The sequence below is a fragment of the Otolemur garnettii genome, unplaced genomic scaffold (genome assembly GCF_000181295.1).
Source record: "Otolemur garnettii isolate 467f Iridium unplaced genomic scaffold, OtoGar3 scaffold00123, whole genome shotgun sequence".
Lineage (NCBI taxonomy): Eukaryota > Metazoa > Chordata > Mammalia > Primates > Galagidae > Otolemur > Otolemur garnettii.
The window spans coordinates 4,948,734-4,955,398 of NW_003852518.1; the positions used below are offsets into that span (position 1 = coordinate 4,948,734).

The 6,665-nt window shown below is 36.9% G+C and overlaps 1 pseudogene; it reads left to right on the top strand.

The window, feature by feature from the left end:
* Window positions 1-1,762: 1,762 nt before the first annotated feature.
* On the top strand, window positions 1,763-3,322 carry LOC100949372 (annotated as a pseudogene).
* Window positions 3,323-6,665: the final 3,343 nt, after the last annotated feature.

Below are 6,665 nucleotides of genomic sequence, written 5' to 3' on the forward strand. Positions count from 1 at the left end.
ATCAAACATTCATCTTACAGGAATTCCTAAAGGAGAAGAGGATGGTCCTAAAGGTACAGATGCTCTACTCTAAGAGATTTGGGGGGAGAATTTCCCAAGGATTGCAAGAGATACAGAAATTCAAATAGTAGACAGGTTCAGAAGCCCAGCAAGATTCAACCCAGACAAAGCATCTCCTAGACACATTGTGATTAACTTTGCCAAAGTTAAGATGAAGAAGAAAATTCTGCAAGCAGCCAGATTTAAGAAAACCATAACCTACAAAGGGAGAAATAACAGAATGACTAGAGATCTCTCAGCCAAAATGTTTCAAGCCAGAAGACGATGGTCATCGACCTTCAATCTCCTAAAACAAAACAACTTTCAGCCCATGATCCTGTATTCAGCTAAGCTGAGTTTCATTTGTGATGGAGAAAGCAAACACTTTTTTGCAGTTTTTGGCTGGGGTTGGGTTTGGACCCACTACGTCTGGCATATGGGGCCAGTGCCTTACTCCTTTGAGCCACAGGCACCACCCAGAGAAATCAAATACTTTAATGACATACACATGTAGAAGAAATTTGCCATAACTAAACAAGCTCTCCAGGATATTCTCAGACCCATCCTCCACAATGACCAGCATAATGCTCTACCACCAAAGTAAACTCATTCAGAAATTTTTGATCAAAACCCAACTTCCACAGGGGTGAAAGGATTAAAAATGTCCACTGAACATCTGAAAATCATGACACCCAAAACACAGGCTTATCACTTCTCTGAATTAATGCGAATGGCTTAAATTGTACTCTAAAGAGGCACAGGTTGACAGTCTGGATACATAAACTCAGAAGGGATATCTGATGCACACAAGAATCTCATCTTACCTTAAAGGATAAAAACAGACTCAGGGTGATGGGATGGACATCTACAATACAGGCAAATGAAAACCAGAAAAAAGCAGGGGTTTCAATTTTAGTTGGAGATACAGTTGCTTTAAACCCACAAAGATAAAGAAAGATAAGGATGGCCACTACATATTTGTCAAGGGAAACACCCAATATGAAGAGATTTTGATAATTAACATTTATGCACCCTACCAGAATGTTCCTCAATTTATAAAGCAAACCCTAATGAATATGAACAATTTGATATTTTCCTGCACTATAATAGGTGGAGATTTTAGCACCCCCTTTGACAGTTTTGGATATACCCTCCAAGAAGAAACTAAACAAAGAAATATTAGACTTAAACCTGACCCTAGAACAAATGGAATTAACAGACCTCTACAGAACATTTCATCCTAATAAAACTGAATATACATTCTTCTCATAAGCCCATGGAGCATCCTCCAAAATTGATCATATCCTAGGACACAAGTTTAACCTCAGCAAATTTAAAAGAATAAAAATTATTCCTCATATCTTCTCAGACCACCATGGAATAAAAGTTGAACTCAACAGCAACCGGAATCTTCATAATCAAACAAAGTTATGGAAACCAAATAATCATAGGCTAAATGATAGCTAGGTCAAAGATGAGATTAAGAAGAAAATCACCAAATTTTGGGAACAAAATGATAATGAACAGATAAATTATCAAAATCTGTGGCATATTGCAAAGGCAGTCCTAAGTGGGAAATTTATAGGATTCTGTTTTCATCAAGAAAACAGAAAAATATTTCCTGTCGGGTCCAAGTAAGGAGAGGCTACAGCAGCATTAGAGTCTCAGTTGTTGGTCCTGCCCAGAGCATTTCAGTTCTGCTCTATGAAGACATATAACTTGATTGGTGTGTCCATTTAAATAAGAAAATGGAAACTAAACAGCCAGAGGAAACCTTCCCCAACACTGAAACCAATGGTGAATTTGGTAAGCGTCCTGCAGAAGACATGGAAAAAGAACAAGCATTTATAAGGTCTAGAAACACTGACGAGATGGTTGAATTACGCATTCTGCTTTAGAGCAAGAAAGCTGGGGCAGTGATTGGAAAAGGAGGAAAGAATATTAAGGCTCTCTATACTGACTACAATGCCACTGTTTCAGTCCCAGACAGCATTGGCCCCGAGTGCATATTGAGTATCAGTGCTGATATTGAAACAATTGGAGAAATTCTGAAGAAAATCATCCCTACATTGGAAGAGGGCCTGCAGTTGCCATCACCCACTGCAACCCAGCCAGCTCCCATTTGAATCTGGTGCTGTGGAATGCTTAAATTACCAGCACTATAAAGGAAATGACATTGACTGCAAGTTGAGACTGTTGATTCATCAGAGTCTGGCAGGAGGAATTATTGGGGTGAAAAGTGCTTAAATCAAAGAACTTTGAGAGAACACTCAAACATCAATCAAGCTGTTCCAGGAATGCTGTCCTCATTCCAGTGACAGAGTCATTCTTATTGGAGAAAAACTTGATAGGGTCGTAGAGTTCATAAAGATCATCCTTGATCTTATATCTGAGTCTCCCATCAAAGGATGTGCACAGCCTTATGATCCCAATTTTTATGATGAAACCTATGACTATGGTGGTTTTACAATGATGTTTGATGACCACTGTGGATAACCTGTGGGTTTCCCAGTGCAAGGAAGAGGTAGTTTTGACAGAATGCCTCCTGGTTGGGGTGGGCGTCTTATGCCTCCATCTAGAAGAGATTAAGATGACATGAGCCCTCATAGAAGACCACCTCCCCCTCCTCCTGGACGAGGCGGCCGGGGTGGTAGCAGAGCTCAGAATCTCCCTCTTCTTCCACCACCACCACCTAGAGGAGGAGATCTAATGGCCTATGACAGAAGAAGAAGACCTGGAGACCGTTAGGATGGAATGGTTCGTTTCAGTGCTGATGAAACTATCGATTCTGCAATAGATACATGGAGCCCATCAGAATGGTGGATGGCATATGAACCACAGGGTGGCTCCAGATATGCTTATTCCTATGCAGGGGGTCATAGCTCATATGGTGATCTTGGTGGACCTATTATTACTACACAAGTAACTATTCCCAAAGATTTGGCTGGATCTATTATTGGCAAAGGTGGTCAGCAGATTAAACAAATCTGTCATGAGTCAGGAGCTTCCATCAAAATCAATGAGCCTTTAGAAGGATCCAAAGATCGGATCATTACCATTACAGGAACACAGGACCAGATACAGAATGCACAGTATTTACTGCAGAAAAGTGTGAAGCAGTAGGCAGATGTTGAAGGATTCTAATGCAAGATATTTTTTCTTTTTTATAGTGTGAAGCAGTATTCTGGAAAGTTTTTCTAAGACTAGTGAAGAACTGAAGGAGTCCTGCATCTTTTTTTTTTTATCTGCTTCTGTTTAAAAAGTCAACATTCCTCTGCTTCATAGGTGTTCTGCATTTAAGGTGTAGTGAAATCTTTGATATTCACCAGATGTAATGTTTTAGTTCCTTACAAACAGGTTTGGGGGGAGGGAGGGTGTGCAAAAACTAACATTGAAATTTTGAAACAGCAGCAGAGTGAGTGAATTTTATTTTTTGTTCATTGTTAGTGGTTTAAAAAATTTCCCCCCATGTAATAATTGTGAACACCTTGCTTTGTGGTCACTGTAACATTTGGGGGGTGGGACAGGGAGGAAAAGTAACAATAGTCTACATGTCCCTGGCATCTGTTCAGAGCAGTGTGCAGAATATTATGTTCCTTTCTAAGAAATATTTATGATTTTTAAGATAAATTTAGTGAATCTATTTTTGGTGGTCATTTTTTTTTTTAAGGCAGTCATTCTTCAGATGGTGGCTGAATTCTCAACCATCTCCAAACTAAACACTAAGTCTGATTTTCAGCTCTATTGGATATTAGTGCTTCTCTTCTTGGACATAGGCAAAATACTTTGGCAAATTCAGTTCTGATGATTTCTTTGGTTTAAAAGTCTATTGCTGGGAAGAAATTCCATCATACATGTTCATGCTCATAATAATCTGGGGATTTTTTGTTTATTGCAAATGCTTGCTCCTACTTTTCAACAATTTTCTGTTAGTAATTGTAAAAAAACCAAGGTGGGGAGCAGTGCTACATATTGAATACCGGTATAAGTATATACCAGAAGCCTAATTGGCAGCAAGTTTTATTAATTAAAATAACACTTGGTTATGGAAGTGACTGATGTTGAATAAATTCTGATTATTTTTATTAGATAACTTCTCACCTATAGACTTAAACTGTCAACTTGTTAGTGTCTATTATTTAAACTTTGTATAACATATATACATATATATATATAATTATTTTTCCATTGTATGCAAATTGAAAGAAAAAGATGTAACATTTCTCTGTTGAATTATGTAGGAAATGTTTGTGTACAATTCAAAAAAATGAAAAAAGTTCTTGTGGGACGGGGGAAGAAAAAAAAAGAGAGGATCCAACAAGTTACTGGATCATCTCAAGAAACTGGAAAAGGAACAACATTCCAACTCAAAACCTAGCAGAAAAAAAGAAATAACTAAAATTAGGGCAAAATTAAATTCAATTGAAAACAAACGAATCATTCAGAAGATAAGACAAAAACTTGTTTTTTTGAAAAGATTAATAAAATTGATAGGCCTTTGGCCAACCTAACCAGAAACAGAAAAGTAAAATCTCTAATATCATCTATCAGAAATGACAAAGGAGAAACAACAACAGACACCTCAGAAATTTAAAAAATCTTCAGTGATTACTACAAAAAACTCTATTTCCAGAAATATGAAAATCTGAAGGAAATGGACCAATACCTGGAAGCATGCCAACATCCTAGGCTGAGCCAGAAAGAATTAGAAATCTTGAATAGACATATAGCAATAATTGAAATAGCATCAACAATGTGAAATCTCCCAGAAAATAAAAGCCTGGGACCAGATAGCTTCACATTCAAATTCTATCAAACCTTTCAAGAGAAACTAGTACCTAGTTATACAATCTTTTCCAAAGCATAGAAAAAGAAATCATACTTCCTAACACATTTTATGAAGCAAATATCACCTTGATTCCCAAACCAGGAATGAATCTAACAACGAAAGAAAATTATAGACCAATATCATTAATGAATATCAATGCAAAAATATTCAATAAGATCCTAGCAAACAGAATTCACCAACACATCAAAAAAATTATACATCATAACCAAGTTGGTTTTGTTCCAAGGTTTCAGGGTTAGTTCAACATACACAAATCTATCAATATACATCACATCAATAAAATAAAAAAAAGACTATACGATTCTCTCAATTGATTCAGAAAAAGCTTTTGATAATAAACAGCATCCTTTCACAATCAGAATACTTAAGAACATAGGCATAGAAGGGACATTTCTTAAACTGATAGAGGCCATCTACAACAAACCCATAGCCAATATTATATTGAATGGTGTAAAATTGAAAACATTACCACTCAGACCAGGAACTAGGCAAGGATGCCCACTATCTCTACTAGTATTCAACATAGTAATGAAAGTCTTAGCCATAGCAATCAGGTAAGGGAAGGCAATCAAGTTTCTCCAAATAGGGTCAGAGAAGATCAAACTCTCACTCTTCACTGATGATCTGATCCTACACCTGGAAAATCCTAGGGACTCAACCACAAAACTCTTAGAAGTGATCAAGGAATACAGCAGTGTCTCAGGATACAAAATCAATACTCACAAATCAGTAGCTTTTACATATGTCAACAATAGTCAAGCTGAAAATATAGTCAAGGACTCTATTCCTTTTACAGTAGTGCCAACGAAGATGAACTATTTGGGAATTTAACCAGCAAAGGAAGTGAAAGATCTCTATAAAGAGAACTATGAAACTCTGAGAAAAGAAATAGCTGAACATGTTAACAAATGGAAAAACATACCATGCTCATGGCTGGGAAGAAACAACATTGTTAAAATGTCCATACTACCTAAAGCAATCTACAGATTTAATGCCATCCCTATTAAAGCACCATTGTCATACTTTAAAGAGCTCCAAAAAATAGTTATTCATTTTATGTGGAATCAGAAAAAACCTCAAATAGCAAATACATTACTCAGAAATAAGAACAAATCAGGAGGTATCACGTTACCAGACTTCATACTATACTATAAATCTATAGTGATCAAAACAGCATGGTACTGGCACAAAAATAGAGAGGTATGGAACAGAATAAAGAACCAAGAGATGAAACCAGACATCGTCCTTTGATCTTTGATAAGCCTATCAAAGACATGAATTGGGGGAAAGATTGTCTATTTAATAAATGGTGCTGGGTGAACTGGCTGGTGACCTATAGAAGACTGAAACTGGACTCCACCTTTCACAGTTAACAAAAATTGATTCTCACTGGGTAATAGATTTAAACTTAAGACATGAAATGATAAAAAAAATACTAGAAGAGAGTACATGGGAAACACTTGAAGAAATTGGCCTGGGAGAATATTTTATGAGGAGGACCCCCCTGGAAAATTAAAGCAACACCAAAAATACATTACTGGGATCTGAGCAAACTAAAAAGAGCACAGTAAGTAACGTAAGCAAACAGCCTTCAGAATTGGAGAAGATTTTTGCAGGTTATGCTATCAACAGAGGTCTGATATCTAGAATCCACAGAGACATCAAACTAATCAATAAGAAAAAAACAAATAGCCCCATTTCTATATGGGCATGAGACTTGAACAGAAACTTCTCTGGTGAAAACAGGCACATGGCCTACAGACACATGAAAAAATGC